This window comes from Hetaerina americana, unplaced genomic scaffold (genome assembly GCF_022747635.1).
Source record: "Hetaerina americana unplaced genomic scaffold, ioHetAmer1.1.p SCAF_52, whole genome shotgun sequence".
NCBI lineage: Eukaryota > Metazoa > Arthropoda > Insecta > Odonata > Calopterygidae > Hetaerina > Hetaerina americana.
Genome location: NW_027287117.1, coordinates 516060 through 530924, shown reverse-complemented (window position 1 = coordinate 530924; position 14865 = coordinate 516060).

Sequence of the window (14865 nt, the reverse complement as noted above, 5' to 3'; positions counted from 1 at the left end):
TCTCTTCCTGGCATTTTGAGCTTGTCTGAGGCACTGTTGCTTTTCATTGCCGCTCTGAAGCCGAGGACTTCAAACAGTCCACTCTCTCCCTCCCGAGAGACATGTTATTCTGTGTGCTCGTCGTTTGCCTCCTTCAGTTAGTGCATTCTTCATACACCCCGACGCGTCGACAAATTAGATATGGTGAGTACTACTGTATTTTAGCAGATATAAGTTCACTGAAGTTACAATACCCTTGGAAGTAGCCGGCAGAATGTTCACTTGCTTATTGTCTCTTTGGCGCGTATGATTGAAATAACGTGTGGATAACAGCGGAGCCATTCTATTTCGGCGTGTTTGTTTAAGAAGTGAATTGTTTCATATAAAATTAAACGGATTGCTGCAACACTAATGCGTCGAGATTTTCGTACCCATCGATCGCGTAATTTTCATGCAAAAATCATTTTATTTGTTTGGGTTGCCAATTGAATATGCTTACTTTACATTTTTGTTAGAAACTAATTATTCTTTCACCAATAATATTAGTAAAATTTAAATGCGTTCTTAAAATAAGGGAAATTTTGTACAACTAATGTGAAATGTAACATATTATGTAATAGTCGAAATTGTTCCCAACTAAGTGGTGTATTACACCGTTAATCTAGTGATCACCTAAAAACAAGGCTACATTGCAATAATGCTAGACATAAATAACCTAAGTTCATTCCATACATTGCGAATACGATAGTTTATCCTCCATAAATGTTCGTTCATTTTCGAAACAACACATACTTTTGCGTGTAAATGCTCATCCTACAACTTCCTCCGTGAACAAAAAAATCATTATAATGACTCATCCATTTTAAATTAATATCACTTAGGCTACCATCCTCGAAATTATTTGAACATATGTACCAGGAAAAATATTCACTCCTTTGACGAACATCCACCACCTTAGGGCGTTGGTCTCGCATATCTCAAAAAAGAGGTTTCGCGCACAAAGTTGATTTTTTCCTGCATTCACACACCCATTTCTTTAAATTTCCATCAAAACTTTCTAATAAAATATGTTTCATCCTCTCCACACTCCACTTACAGGTATATTTTCCATCGCACACCCAATGATTCACACTAGGCTTGTTATTATAAAAAAAGAAGCCCTTCTCTCCATTGATTGTGGAATTCCTGAGTGAAGGCAACTTAAACGAGAACTTTCATCGAGCAAATCAGGAATCCTTTTAAAGTAGGATATTGTGACGCCCTTCAAGCGTCTTCCGGAAAGATCAGATCCTCTGGAAATACCGTTAGAGTCGTATAACGGCTGCTGCCATCCGGTCCATCTCGCGGTAGAACCGGTTACCCCGAAGATGCTAGACCTTTCTCAACTAAGTAAACTTGACCTCTGCTCTAATCAGGCTCACGAATACATAATACTTACTCGCCGTTTTCCAAACCACTCTTTCGTCTGCTTTATAACTTAAGTGGAAAGCTACCTCCAGATGACCCACATAGAAGGGATTTTAACTCTTTTTTATTCAGGACAATGAGTCGACTTTATCGATGCCGCAAAAAATTGGGACGTCTATGATTTAGGTGATGGTGGGATGCTCCAGATTCATAAGATATTTTGTTTGTTAAATCCATGTTGTCAACAAGAAGAATAAATCTCAATATAGATTTAAAGTGGAATGCTGTGGTCAAAATCCATTCCGAGCTGTTAAACCTACTTAAAATGTGAGGGGGGGCCTTTTCTAAAAATCAGTTCACGAAATTCGGATGGACATGAAATACATACAGCTGAAAAGAGGTATAAATGAAGCGGATTTTTGAAGCCACGCTTGCCTTCTATTACTAAAATGCCATGGATAGTACTCCAGAGAGAGCGCTCATTAGAGCCACGGCGCTTTTAGATACCAATTTCCATCCCACCCAGTAATTAGGAATAAACGTTTCGTCATTGATTATTTCCAGGTTCTGTTTTTATGTTACTTTGATACTAACGACTGATGGTTATCTCTAATGTGCTGTTATAGAAAATAATTAAGCCTGAATAGTGCCTACATAACATTTTGATAGATAACTGCCCGGAAGTTCTTGGACCGCTAGACGATAAGGCATGGTGGGTGGTGGAAAATACACATCAACTCAACTGTCACTATTGCAGCGGCTAGAATTTTTCTTGTTCAACATGGTCCCTGAGTTTCCTACTTCCTCTCTCCTCCAGAGAGACTCTTTATTAAATGATTTGGTACTCAACCGTTCCGGGTAGGTTTTATGTCGACACAAACTTAACACCCTCAGGCTTTTGAGACGTTGGTGTGAAGGGTGCCATAGATGGAAAGGTAAACAAACGAGGAAGTGCTAAGTATGATGGGGTAGAAAAGGAGATTGCTGATATAAATCATTTTGATTGGCAATGGGATATTAGAGATTGTGCTAGAGGCGAGGACGCTAGGCAAGCGATGCATGGGAAGGAATAGGATAAGCATGTTAGACGTAATGAAGCGAGCCAGAAGAGGGATTTGTTTAAGTGTGGGATTATATATTAAGAGAGCTTCTGCCTGGCAATTTGAAAGATCCTTGGTTCCAGTCCCGGTCCAGGAAATATTTTAGCACTTGTGATCTGTTAGATTCCGCCATCTCCACCTCCCCTGTGTTCGTCCTTTCCATGTGTTCCTATCCCTTTTCCTCACATCTATTTCCATTATATTATTATGATTAGGTAATCTACCAGTTAGGGTATGTTTTAGGAATTTTTAAAAGATAGGAACACAAAGAAAGGGCACCCACATATGTATGAGGGTCATCCGGAAAGTAGTACCCGTTCGTGAAATAAAGACACAAAAGTAAATATTAACAAACATAAAAAATTTTATTTGAAAGAGGATACTTTAAACTACTTCTCAACATAATCTCCAAGCAAATTAAGGCATTTGTCATAACGTGTGACAAGTTTCTGTATTCCTGCTGCATAGTCCTTCGCCGCCAGCTCATTGAGATACGCGAGGGACCCATCTTGCACAAATTTTTGCATAATGCAGATGGTGTTTAACAATTTCATGAACAATTGTTCGAGAAACATTGGGAAAATGCTCACAGATGTCATCAATTGTGACGCGCCGATCGTTCCTCACGAATTCGTCAACTGAGCTCACCAGTTGGTCTGTAATGACAGACGGTCTCCCCGAACGCTCATCGTCGTGTGTGTTCCCCCTCCCCATGTTGAAGTTGCGACACCACCGCCGAACAGACGACTCGTCCATTACATTGTCTCCATACACCTCCTTTAATTGGCGATGAATATCACATGGGCGAACGTTTCTTGCATTGAGGAATTTAATCACTGCCCTCACTTCACAACTGGCGGCGTTCTCAATTTTTTTAAACATTGTAAACAATCACAGAAACAACACAGGCAATGCTAGTGTCACGCAACTTGGCTCAGAGAAGGCAGACAAGCCACTGAAGCTATCTGACCTCGTCCAGCGGCTACTCGCGTCGTCAGCACTTCATGCGGCACGAACGGGTACTACTTTCCGGATGACCCTCGTAGTTTTGACATTTCGATGGCTGGACCGTCGTCATCAGAATACGACTCTCGGGGTAAGAGTGGAAAGGATATGTGGGGGAAGGGTGAGTGAAGGAGAGGTAAGGGATGAATAGGAAAGGGACAAGGGCAGCTATTGGATGGATTTAGGGGGCTTAATTCAGTCCGGGAGGTTTAAATGACTGGAGCACACAGATATGCGCCTTCTATGCTATTTGCAGATTTGGGAAGGGTTTCACCGAAACGGAGAAGCAGTCATCGAAAGATTGGTTGTGGGAAGCAGTGTGAGTAGGGATGGGATAATTAAGGAATATATGAGATATGGTGGAATATCGGTGGCATTTCACACTGAGGGAGATGGTGGTGGTACATTCACTCACGCAGAAGGCAAGGTAGAAAATATAAGATAATGTTTTTTGAGGTGCAGGTGGCGTCGGGTTGAGAATTGGTAGAAAGGGAGGGGGCGGGTCTTAGAATATGGCAGCATGGTGCGTACAGGGGCGGAGAAGAGACAGGGGTGGCTGCAGGTGGTTATGTCGACTTGAAGACGTCTCGCAAGTTCGACGGGCGTTAATACGTGACAGAGGGACAAAGTGGGAAAAAGTGATGTGGATAGACTGTTATTAAAAATTGGGAAGAGTTCACAGATTATATGTCTAATTTTGTGGATTCCGGGGAAGAAAGTGAAGTTAGGGTATTTTGGGCGGTTTTCTTTAGGGAGAGGAGTATATTGGGAGGACGGTTTGAGAATTTTACTGTTCAGTAGTTTATCAGAGTACCCGCGTTTCCTTAGAGAGCCATGTCCATGGTTTCTGAGAGCTGGTCCATGTATTTCTGTTGGAAGGGGGTGTTGTTGTAGAGACAGAGGCCACGGATTGAGAGTGAGAAAGGGATGAAACGTTTCGTATGTGATGGGTGGCAGCTCTTGAAATGAAGGTATTGTTGGTCGGTTTAATGTGGACTGAGGAGTTGAATTAATTGTTCTTGAGGTGATTGTCGATATTTAGGAAAGTAATATTCGAATAAGATATAGATGAAGTGAAATATAACGAGAAGGAGGGACAAAGAGAGGAAATGAAGGAAGATAAAATTTCGAGTCCGAGGGACCAAAGGAGGAAAATGTCATTATGACGGCCGCGCCGTCGGAACGTCAAAAACCTTTCACATGCGAGTGGCCTTTCTTTGTGTTTCTATGTTTTGAAAATCGTTTGACCGTTTGCGGCAAGCATCACGATTTCAGTCAGCAGCATAAATTGAAACTAAATCCATAATATTAATTCGAAGTTATCGTGGGGTTAAACTGACGAATATTGATGGCCGAGTTATGATGCCACAGCGATCATCGAAGCTGTGAAGGCCTTAAAGAGTGAAAAAAATTAGAAACATCGAATCTAGGGCGGAGGAAAACGACTTAAAAGAAAACACCTGCACGCTTCCTCGAAGTGAAAAGAAAACAAAACCTGGATGGAATACTTGTAGGGAGGGGGTTATGAGTTGGCAGGAGGGGAGGGAGGGTTGAGGGTCATCTCGCTCGTCGTCCTTTTCGAAGGCCGACGTCGAATTGACCTTGATGCTGCCACATCCTCGAGAGAGAGAGAGAGGAGGAGGGGAAAGTCGCCAGCGAATACGTAAGATCCAGCGGCGTGTCCAATCGCCGTTGGCAACGGCTTCACGTAGTACTCAGCGTTGCAGCGGCATAGTAATAAATCGACCCCACTTCCAATCACAGACAGCTCTGGTATCTTCGGGGAACTGCGAACGAGACCCTTGACCAGGTGAAAATTCTGGGCACGGGTTCCGAACATAACACAATTTGGGAATGGTAACGAGGGCATCCCGGACTTAAGGGCGAGTAATCGGGCGTATGTAGCAAATAAATTTCGCATCCCACGGTCCTTCACCCAACCCGAGTATGACCGATCACATCTTGAGGAGAAATGCGACGAAAAGCCCACTGGATAAGTCACTTGCCTGCTAATGTAAGGGTCACGAGTTCGAATCACTTCTCGGGCATGTTAATTGATTAAATTCAGGTGGTTAGAAACCTAACAAGGAGACGGAAGTGATGCTTCTGGATTCCAGGTTCTCACGGGTCACTAGAGGCGTCCTCAGAGCACAAAGAATCTCCATTTCACTCGATAACCATCGAACTTTGAGTTCATTAATCTCACGCTGACCAAGGCAATTGTGAAACCACGGTTTATCCTCCCCCTCAACGGCCTGCAGTTGTCGCAGAGCCAGGGAGATGGGATTTGGGCGCAGACCCAACTGATGTCATGCAACCCACGAGACACACGAATCTTGTCATAAAAAAGAATGCTATAAATTTTCATTCACTTACGGTATTCTACCTTTCGGCAGGATTTGGATGGTCCCTAAAAAAGCTAACATTTATGTATCAATGTAAAAGACCCATTCTCCTCCTTTCAGTACCCCGACCACCCAACATTCTCCCTCCACCCATATTCTCCGCCTTGATCGGATTCCCCCGGAAAACGAAAAAGGCTGAGTCTCTTCGTCTATCTAATTGAAAAACTCAACGTTTGGCCATCCTCTCTATCCGACTTCGCCTTTTCGCCCCACACTCACATTTCAAGAGCCTCCAACTACCCTCATCCTCTTGTCTCAAAGACTAGGTCTCCCATCCGTAAGAGCCCTACGTACGACGTCGTGTGATTTATGTACTTAGGTTAGGAAAACTTTATGATTTCCTATCGGAAAAAAGCAAAATTTAAGAAGATGGAACATTATTTTATTCTCGACCACCCAACAAAAAGTTTTTTCACCGAATGTCTCCGATTGCTTATCAAATCGTTCCGACCAACCGACGCCAAAAATTAAAATTTCATATATTCGAATAGAAAGTTTGCTGACAAATATTAAACCCAATAAATCCTCAAGGCCCGATCAAATGCTCATCCTTATATTTAAGGAACTAGCTCCGTTTAGAAGATGTCGCTAGTCCTTCATATCAAGATATCATATTTAAGAAATCGCTAGTGGATCAAAAGGTTCCCAGAGATAGATGGGTAGATAGATAGAGGTCCTTATTTGGAAGAAATTGAGACCAAATGGTCCCTTCTTCCATTTAACCTATCGTCGTATACATATTATATTAGCCATAAAATTTATAATTACATGGATACACATAAATACGTATGCTCCATATGAAAGCTTTTACTGATATTCTCTTCAAATTTTAACTTATTGTACCTATCATCATTTATCTTCACCTTGGAAATGCTTGTTTCGCCAATGCAATTCTTCTCCGAATATTCGAAATGCTATACCCCTTCTCTGAAATACTGCCAAAAAAATGAACCACTCTGCTCTCATTTATTACCTCCTACTTTACCAATTCACTCAGCTTTCTCACTTATCGAGAATCCTATTACTATGCATTATTGTGATTAATCTTTATTCCATACCTCTTGTGGAGATAGGAATGGAAGTCGGTGGGGAATTAATGAAATCAGTTAGGTTTGCGGGTATTCAAGCTTTAGTTAGCCAGTCAACCTGGGGGCATAAGTTAACTGGCCTTTGCCATTGGCCATTGACAGCCATTGCTGAGTGCATCGGAAAATCAGTTCGACAGATATGGGATGCGAATAAATCTAAGCTAAATAGAATTTATGAGGTTTTCAAGGAGGAGGAAGGCTATGTCCAATTTGAAAATTGGTTGGCCAAAAGTAGAGTAGGTGGACCTTGTCTTGGAAGTATTTTGGACCAAAATGATCAAAGTAGGCGGGGCATATGGAGAAGGATCGCTCTAGGAAAAGGTGCTTTCACAATGAGGAGGGAATTGATGACAGGAGCGTTAAGTAAAGAGGCTAAGAAAGGGCTAAGGAAAGCGTCAATACGGAACGTGGACTCTTTTATAAGACTCAGAAACATGGACGTTGAAGCAAGATGATAGGCGTAGATGAGATGCTTTTGAGATGTGGAAGAAGGATGAACGTTGGATGGAATTTTGATTGGCGATAGAATACTTAAGGCTTTGAAAGAGAGCAGGGTGTTTGGGGAATGGGAAAGGGATAGGGATGCTGGATGGAATGAAGGGAGATTGAATTTACGTGAAATTGATGATCACTTTATTGTAGTACTGGGTGTCCTTAAGTGTACCTTACCAGGTAAGGCGAAGAAATGTAGGAGTGAACAGTACGTCAATCCGAAAAACTATTAATGCGATAGATTTCAAAATAATAATATCCGCACCGTTCCTATAAAGCACTCAATAATAACAGCAATTCCTTGGCTGTCTGACTGACATAAATACTTGGTATCAGTATACCTGACTGACAGTATCATCTCGCCTCCCACTTTCATTCCCAGCTCAAGCCCTTTCCATGCTACCCTTAACGCTTCTCTTGCGTATGTGTTAAAATGTCCGAGAGATAACTGGAAACTCCCTCTTACTCCCCTACCTATCTACTATCCGACTCGAATCTCCCTCTGCTACCCTTACCTGGTTCCTACCCTCTGGCCTTCTGATTCATGCGCAAATTTCGCATATGTCGCCCATCCCTCCGGTCCATTCCCTTATTTTCCATTATTTCCATCAAATTTTCTCACCCGGTCGAACTCCTCAAAATTTGCGAAGCACACAAAGACATCCAGATTAGATCCGATATCTCTTTCTGCTAATGTTCTGTTCACTGCAATGACATCACGCGCTCCACTTACCTTTCTAAACCCAATATGATGGGTTTGCACTATTTTGTAAACTTCTATAGATGATTCTCAGAACTACCTTTGATGCAGGGAAAATTAAACTTGTCGTATTATAGTTCTCACATACTGCCGCTTCACCTTTTCTTGGGATTGGGGTCAATGTTTATCTTTGGAAATTCTGTGTTCAAAGTCCTGCCTCATAAATACTCTATGTCACTTGACAGAATCCCTGCCTTCCGTAAACTATTCAGTAATTTGGAGGGAAAACCATCTATTGTTACTGCCTTGTTCGACTTCATCTCCCTTAACTCCAGCTTTTTCTATCTCTCTGTCTAGCGTTCCTGAACTCAGATCATCCTCGTCTATGGCGCATTCCCTTTCTATTTCTAAAGGGACGGCCCAATATATTTTTCCACGGAGCTCTTCTGCCTACTTTCCATTGTTTCTGATTTTGCTCTGGCTCTATTGATATTTAATTTCAACGCCACAATTTATTATCGCCATAATTAATTATATACCCTATTTCCTCATATTTAGAAATCATTTGGATTTCTTTACTGGTTCCCTTTAATAGTGTACGGTCAGGAAATTTTATGATGGATTATTTCCACGAATTCTAGTCGGCCAATGAGAGTGATTCTCAATTATTATCTCCCGGGCAAATACTATTTGTTCTCGGACCCGAGATTTGCTTATGCACCTATCTTCAATAATCTAATGTTTTCCTTCTTTGTTAGTATGCATCGTTTGATCATATTATTTGTATCAAGCATTGAGTATTTATGGGTCCATAATGTATATTATACCGCATTTATTATAACGCCCTTCGTTACGATGTTAATTGAGTAACGTACCGAAAAGTTTTCTCTAGGTATGAGACTTTTTCAACGCAGTTTTAGTCATTACTGTGATATTTTTGCGTTTGTTGCTATGCTTAAATTTTTATCTAGGACCTTGATATGATCAGCGGAATCATCTTAAGAGTTGAATCATTATAGTATATGCTCGTCAGTGGAATTATTATATTAAATGCTCGTATATTTTATTTAAAGAGACACGGACGCTTCAACCTGAGGAGCAGCCTAGCATTCCGTCATAAAAGGCACCTTAACCTTCAAACCACCGGGTCGATATATACCATATATATCTACATATCGATTCGTTTGCATCAGAAGTACGAGAGAGATATTGAACGACCTTTTTCAGGCCAAAAAAACTCCACTTTGTTTTCGAAAATGTCACGCTCAATCTTTTGCTATGAGAAGAAATAATTGAAAGCATTGCGATGTGTCCATCCAATTAGCCTGTTGAATAACGTTCACAATCGGACCGTCACATACTTGGCTTTGATACTTTTCTTATATTTACATATTTACACGTACGGGGGCTGCCACAGGAGCATAAGAAGGGTGGTTGTACATGTACTACAGACATTACACAATCGTCAACTTGCAATGGCAAAGAAATCAAACCACGTTGCCAAGTGACCTCATTCGTCGTACCCAAGACTCAGATGTTATTGCTAGGTACTGCTCTGGCTCTATTGATAATTCTGGAGTATTCCTCTTCAAGAGCCGAAAAATATAAAGTGTTTGCTTCCAATTGTCATGTCATGACAGGAATCAAAGGCTCAGCAGCGTCGAGAGAGTTGTATGGAGGACACAGTCATCTGGAGCACAGATAGTTATACAAATATATCTTTTGAGGACTGTGCCCGTTTTCAGGGACAGATAAGGAGAAAAATAAACGAAACCTTTCAAAGCCACTGGGTGCGTTTCCATCTCCTCTCTCTGGTACTTTATGAGCGGTGAAAGCTATGACCATTCGAAACCACCTTTCCCGACCACACTTCCTCCTTTGCCAATTAGAATTCTCGCCACGCGGCCTCGTTGTGGATTTGTTTATGAAAGCTCCCGTCTGTGTAGTACGATACATTAAATGTTAAGTCTGTTCTGCAGGGGAGGAAGGCACGTGTGTTACCGAATATGGTGCTCCGTCGTCGGCCACACTGCGCATGCGTGGATTCAAGCCGAGGAGTTTATGGCTGGTGCAGGTGAAAGCGTGCCTGGTCTGTACCATCCGACACGCATGTAATTCTAACAAACGAATCCATTGTCTGTGACAGAATCAATGGGTTCTCTTACTGTTTCAAAGCTAATTTTTTATTTAAAAAATCTAAAACGACCATATTTTTCTGTACTGCAATCTGTCGCCAAGTTTCTGATCAATCGGCGGCAAAAGGTTGAAGCTAATACTAGTTTACTTAAAGGTTCGGGATGATTATAATTCCGTAATTGGCATTCTATCGCCACGGTTTTATTTTCGTCAGGACTTCCCGAGTATTGTACTAACGACGGATAGGCCTACTTTCCCTGACACCCCTTATATCAGCCAGAGTTGGCTCCAGTCAAAGAAATGTAATGAAGCATTAGTCATCCCAGGGAGTGTGATGACAGCATTTTTATTTTATTTTTGAGTGGAGGGCTTGTAGTAAAATTATCATAAAAACTCATTAGGTACCTTTATCTATCTACGGAATATATAATCCAAAATTTGATTTCACGATACAGTGATTGACTTCATGACTTAACTACCAATAGTAGGGGATGTGCGCAGAGGAAAGTATTCCGTTTTCTAACGAACTGCTTTGCAATAGTTGACTTGCATCGTACCTATTTACAGCAATTATTTATAGCACCCAAACTTGTTAAAATCCTGAACACATCTTCCAGTGATTATTCTACATACTTTTTTAACACAGGAAATGCGGAGTTTTGGGGCAGGGGGAGTAAAGAGAGATGAGAAATACGTGATTTTAAATAGGCAACAGAAAAGAACTTGAAATTATTAATTCAAATTAGTAATTTGTGATGCAATAATAGTTCACTAAGTTTAAAATGGATCAAAATATTCGTATATGCCATTATGGTAAATTTATTTTATTATTTTCGAGATTTTGACATCATAAGCATATGCAGGGTTTAGTATCATCGCACTGCATGCTCGTTATTTCTTTGTGAATTTTTATGGTGTGCAGAATTGAATTTGTCCCTGAAGTTTAGAAAGTTGATCACTGAGTCGTGCAGGTGAAGTTACGGCGAAATTTTATCAAACGAAAATGCAAAAAATAAATCTTCGGATTTTTCGAAGGAAGAAATATTCTCCCTCTATCGTGAAGAGACGTCAGTTTACGTAACATGCCGGTTTCTGTGATGCATGATTATCAAACAATGCCGTAGGAAGTTAAGATTCGGACGCTCAAAATGTTTATTAACCTCTGGAATAAAATTCTAAAACAAAAGTCCATGTAATATAATATGACGAGCTTTATGTTAAACCGGCCTCACATAGATGATTAATGCGATTCTAACCACGAAAAACATCCTTAATACCACTAATTAATGCCAAATTAAACTCATTGTTAGTTAAAATTCTAGAATACCGCACTATACCCTCTACACACTTTTCTTTCACGGAGGGTACAGTCTGGAAGGAACTTTTTGCAGGCAGAAGCCGCCCAAATTGTACTGTTTTCTTCGAGTCCCGTTTTGTTCCAAAGTTTCGCACCACCGATTTATAACTCGGTTAATTTATGAGTTTGGGTTTCACAGTTTTTCCGAATCGAAGCCCTAGTCCCCGAAAAATAGGTAATCCTCCACGAATACAACTTCGTCATAACTTTGAGTCTGGTGAATAGGCCTCTGCCTAGACCTAGTAAATCTCTGTCTTGTCGTCCTTTGTTCTCCATTTAAAATTAAAATAATGCATAATAGTTTAGGCAGACCTACTATGGTGTTAGTATTGAGAATGGAAGTTCATGAACTTGAAATTTTGTTCAATTTTTATTTCTTTAACTTGCCCGTGGACTCAAATCTGCTTTCTACAAAAGAAAGTGAACTATTTCTTTTAATTTGTGAACTTGTAAAACAATACCTACACATAGCAGTATGCAGTGATCAGGCATTTGAGTTTTCAGAGCGCCTGAGGTCAGAATTTAAATCTATAACGGGAGATCACATCCATGCCTCAGGAGATATTTAGCTCCTCGCAATCAGATTAATCGGCTAGATTAATAGCATACACTCGGCTTCAAATCAAAACAAATATTCTCAATGAAAATTATTCATGACAACTACATAACTTGAAGTCTGTTATGGCGTTTAAAAACCTGTTCCACCTAAAGACACACCTTTCATTTAATGCCAAGAAAATTAATTTGTGGTTGATGGTCGCACAGGAATTCCCTTGCCAAGGAAGGCGGAGAAATTTCCCAACGGCCTTGGCATTGGTGATTCTCATGGTGCGCGTAATGCTCCACTTGATGAAATAATTACCAACAGATGAAATACTACAATATCATGATTAAAATATTTTATGAATATGGTGATCGAAATGAAAAATCTCACGAGGTCGAGGTCATTCTTTCATATTCATTTCTGTTATGAAAAGTCGCAGAACACATTACAATGGCGCTCTTTTGCCCGTAAAATGTTTAGATCTCGAGGAGGGATATGAAAATACGAACCAATAGTTCATTGTAGTTCGTAGAACATAATGATGTCTAAGAGAAAAAGATATAGGTAAGCTTTAAGGGGCTAGCCAATAGAAAAAATGGTTGAAGGGTTGCCTTAAATGAATATTAGATTAAATTAGTCGTGATAATGAACCGCTGACAAATGCCATCAGCCCGAAGTTGGTTTTTTAGACGTGAGAACAACTCGCGTTCTACGAGTACTAAATCTTTCGGCGCGGGATATTCACGCATCAGCGGAGTGATTAGGGAGTCATTTTTTTTCGCTGCGCAGTCTCTCCATGCATACAGGGTTCGTCCGGAAAATAAGTGTACTGATTTTTTCCCGCCGCTCCAGGCGCGCCCAGCACCGCTCTGACGGGCTGCGATTGGAGGGGGGTATGTTGGCAAGCGACGCTGAAAAAGGCAGTCGGCTCTGAGCTGTGGTGTACTGAGGAGCTCTGTTAACGCGAACCTCCACGCTTCGACCCACGTCACGGAACGCGATGCCGAAGTTTTTGGAGCAGCGTTATTCCATCAAATTTGCGGTAAAGCTTGGGAAATCGTCTACCGAAACTGTCGGTATGATTAACCAGGCTTACGGGGAGTCAGCCATGTCCAGAAACATGATCTTTTGGGAGCACAAGATGTTCGTGGAGGGCAGAGAAGAGGTCGACGACGAACCACGGCCTGGACGCCCATCAACGACACTCACCGACGAAAATGTGCGAAAAGTTCGCGATGTACTGAACTCTGATCGTCGTCTTAGTGTTCGGATGATAGCAGAGCAGTGTAATGTGCCAAAAAAAATAGTGCACGAGATTATTAGGGAGCAATTACAGATGCGAAAAATTTGTGCAAATTTGGTGCCGAAAGTGCTCAGTGATGATCAAAGACTCAATCGTTTGGAAATCGCGATACAACTTGCGGATCACTGCAAAAATGATCCACATTTTTTAGAGAACGTTGTTTCGGGTGACGAGACGTGGATCTTTGAGTATGACCCGGAGTCGACGCGATACGGGACTTTGAACGCCGTCAAAGAGGCCGTGACGACGTGTCTTCGAGAGGTTCCCGATGATGCCTTCGCGGGAGCGTTCCAGGAATGGGAACGCCGCTGGAACAAGTGTATCGACTCACAAGGGTCCTATTTTGAGGAATATTAGCTTAAGATATGTAAAAGTGTAATAAATTTTTTTTCCTGAGCTCAGTACACTTATTTTCCGGACGAACCCTGTATGGTGCCTGGAAAAATGAACGACTGGCGTAAAACTGAGGGTTCCCAGAGCTACCCCGATTTGAATTCGCGTCCTCTGAATAGTGGTAGTCGATTGCTCTACCCCATGGGCTGCCACGACTTCATTAACCGAATTTTTTTCATGAAAAAGACATCGTATTACTCTACAGAATTACGGCTTCGACTTTTTTTGTTTCTAGAACCAAATTCCCTTCCCTTTAATGGTTAACGCTTCTAATTTTGCCACCGGAGAACATTGATCAGTAGAAGAGGAGTTCGTCGTACCTATCCTATCCTGCAAGAAAGCAGTGCCTACCCTTCGTACAAGAGCAAGTGTCATCCAATTTGCAACAGACCAAAACAACGTTCGCGTAACGGCTGAGTGTATTTATCACGTGACACTGATTTTTTAACGACGAGATAAAGGGAAACAAATACGAAACCTTTCATATCCAGAGATGCTTACTTTCCTCGTTTAAAATACCCCCCCCCCCCCCCTCACTCGTTTTATCAGTCGTCTTATCCGCCACACACACAAATTCCCTCCTGGAAATCTACTCAAGACTTTGAAGGAATCAATTTAAACAAAGCCTTCGCAGTTCACGATGGATTTCCGCGGACAAGTTCTGAAAGGTTTTCCAGGAGGATTCGTAGTGGAGGTGGGGTTTTCTCAAAAACTTTAAATTGGCACGCCCTGCCATCAATGAAGTTTTACCGTCACAACCTAGCTATTTTCAAGAATTAACAATTTAAAGTTCTTCCTGAAGAAAGCCCCCCTCGAAGTAGCCTTCTCAAAAGTAGGAGGAAGTCGTCCGTTTCTGAAATCAAGTCATACACTTTTGGCTAGAGTGGAGGTTTGGCCCACCGTGGGACTCCGCGGTGATTTGTTTGTTTACCTCGGACGTCGCGGTCAATCGGTAC